The following is a 3,112-nucleotide window of genomic DNA, read 5'->3' as shown; positions in this document are numbered from 1 at the left end:
AATTAACTGATTACTTTTGCAAATCACATGGCCTTTTTAACATCCATCAGGCCGGGTTATGTGGGAAGATGGAATGGCTATATATCCCAAATTCTCTACTCATGCGACATGAGATATTTTTCCCTTTGTGAGAAGGAACAATCAAAGAGCATAGACTAAAGCAAGAGAGTGTTTTTCTGACTTTGTTGCCCAATTTTAACTCTTCTCGCCTGAAATGGGTGTTACACATATAACAAATAGTGAACAGACTTTCATTATCTATCTATCAATCATTCACATTTATAAAGAACCCTTCATGTGTGTATTTTAAAGTGATGCACTCAAAGATGGAAATTATACTTTCAGATAAAAGCGGTTCTAAAAATATATTAAATGTAGGTTTTAAATTTAGATAATGCAGCAGTAGATTTCACTTAAAAGGGAAGGGATTTGTAAGTGAAGGACAGCAAGAGAAGGCCTACAGCCATACCAAATTTGTGTTTCACAAGACCTAAGACTCTTCAAGTCTATGCATAAGGGTCTTGAGAAATGATCTTTATGAAAGTGTGAACATAAAGTATGTTCACATCTGTATGACACATCTGATCTAGTGTTTGATGTCAGACATCTGGTATTGAGTGTGTTTGATGCCTAATAACTAGAGGGGAAGCCATTTTTAAGCTACTCTAAATGTTCTCTTATTTCCATAGCTTAAGGTGGAGTGCTGGAGAAGTATGTCTCCTTCCATTTTTCAGAAAGTATACAAATAGTTTCTTCCCATTTAAACAGAAGAGCCAGAGGAACCACCACCTCTAACTTCCAATTCTCAACCTATCTTGTTCAAGGAGTGGTCACAATTAAGAAGACAAGAGCTTTAAAGGATGGAGAGATACCTGAGAGCACACGAAACATTTAACAACCAACGAAACTCCGAAGCAGATGCTGGTGGGGATAAGGTTTTGAAGTCAGTAAAGAGATGAGCACTGATTTTTAAAACTAGAGGCAGGTTTACCCCCAAAACAGACCAAGCTGATCCTGGAAGGCATCAGATAAAACATTTTTAATCTCACACGAGAAGATGAGCTTTAGTTCTAAACAATTCCCTAAAATATGGTACCAAAAAAGAAGTCATTTTGATCATCTAAATAGTAGATTGGGCAAAAATATTGACCTAGACAAATCACTAACTTCATTAGCTGCATGATAGAGGTCAAAAAGAAAATCAAAATAATTACTGAAATAAAAGAAGCACTAAATTTATTGTTCTTGTCTTTCCCTAGTGCCTTGCGTCATTATTCCAGTGCTTAGTTCTACCATACTTATTAACTATTTCAGGCCATTAAAATGCTATTTATTATACTGCTGAGATGACATATTTTTGGAGATCCTTGTTTACTACGGAACCAACAAAGCCACCGAGGAGAACTCGCTCCCACTGAGTTCAGATCCCCGTGCCATCCACGAAAATCAGATTCCCAAATCATACCCTTTATGGTATGTCAAGTTTTAGATACTGATCAAGAGTAAAGGTTGGAAGACACCACGAGGAGTAGAAGTAGAGGCCAAAGTAGGTGAAATAGGTTGTTTTAGGAGTCATGCTAGCACACTGCATGTTAATATAATTGCAAAGCCTGACAAGGCATTCTATTAGCGATGCCTTTGTGGACTGCGCCATTGAACTGACATCTGCCAGTGTTCTTTTGGGGCCTGGTTCCAAGCCTCACTCTAGCACGGGAGTCTGTGGTAAGCTTAGCAAGATCATCACATGCCAGGCTGTGACCATCTCAGAGCAGCTCGCCTAAAACTGGGAAGTTTCTCTGTGTAATATTTAGAAAGGTTGCATTTTTTAAAAAAAGTGTGTCTCTTTTGCATATGATTTAATAAGTTCCCCTATTTTGAAGAATTCATTTTAACTGTCAACGGCCACAGGGGAGCCACCTTCTTGGCCACCTGATGCCACGGGGACCAGCCGACAGCCAATTTCCCACTTACCTCCCCCATTTCCAATCGACCACGAGCTCCCAGATTGGTCGCAAATATCCCACGGAGGTGCAGGCCGCCGTTCACCGCCCGGTCGACATGCACCTGCGGGCCTCCTACACCTACCTGTCTCTGGGCTTCTTCTAGTCCGACCATGACCGTGACGCTGCGGCTCTGCAAGGTGTGGGCCACTTCTCCCGCGAGTTGGCTTTGAGAGGCGCGCGGGCGCTGGGCGTCTCTTGGAGATGCAAAACCAGCGGGGCGACCGCACCCTCTTCCAGGACGTCCAGAAGCCGCCCCGGGATGAGTGCGGGGATGGGGGCGGGGACTGGACGCCTTAGAGGCTCCCCTGGTTCCGCAGAAGTGCCTGAATCCGGCCCCTCTGCGCCTGCAGGCCCTGGGTTCTGCCCGCACAGACTCCCGCCTCCGTGACTTCCTAGAGAACCCTTCCTACAGGAGCAGGTGAAACCCATCAGGAAGACGCGCGACCACCGCCCCCCACCCCCCGCCGCCCCGATGAACCCCCGCGGGCCGGCCCGGCCTGGGCTGGACTGCACCGGGATCTCTTCCAGAGGCTCCTTCTCAAGCACCACTAAAAGCCCCTCCCGGGAAAGCAGCAGCCTTCGAGGGGGGCCCCTCTGACGTCCCCCTGGTGCCAGAGCCCGTGCCTCAGTCTCTCCCTGCAGCACCAGGCAGCTCTGTAAAGACCCTCGAGCCCTCTCCCAAAGCCGTGGGCCAATAAACTTTTTGCAGGGGGGAAAAGAATGTGAGGCACTCCTGTTTTTAGTAATTCTACTTTCACTGCATGCTAAGTAAAACACAAATATTGACGGAATATACTATACTGTAGAAATGTTTTAAGGGGATTTGCATTTTATTTCTCATAACGCCTATACGCAATAAACGGTTTCACATGGAGGCAAACGATTTAGTTTCCAGAATACGCTGGTCGGGAAGACAGCCATATGTGTATTAGATCTGATATTCCTATAAATATCAACAACTCACAGCCTGGAAACTACAGGTCTAAAGAACTGTCAGTGTTGGGGCGCCTGGGTGGTGTTAAGCCTCTGCCTTCAGCTCAGGTCATGATCCCGGGGTCCTCAGATGGAGCCCTGCATCGGGCTCTCTGCTCAGCAGGGAGCCTGCTTCC

General features: G+C 45.9%; 1 pseudogene; it reads left to right on the top strand.

Moving 5' to 3' along the window:
* Positions 1-1,932: 1,932 nt before the first annotated feature.
* Positions 1,933-2,601, top strand: LOC125093962 (ferritin light chain-like; annotated as a pseudogene).
* The last annotated feature ends 511 nt before the right edge of the window (positions 2,602-3,112 follow it).

Source organism: Lutra lutra, chromosome 2 (assembly GCF_902655055.1).
Source record: "Lutra lutra chromosome 2, mLutLut1.2, whole genome shotgun sequence".
NCBI classification, from domain to species: domain Eukaryota; kingdom Metazoa; phylum Chordata; class Mammalia; order Carnivora; family Mustelidae; genus Lutra; species Lutra lutra.
Note: the sequence above shows the minus strand (reverse complement) of the source record. Positions and strands in the feature narration are given on the sequence as shown.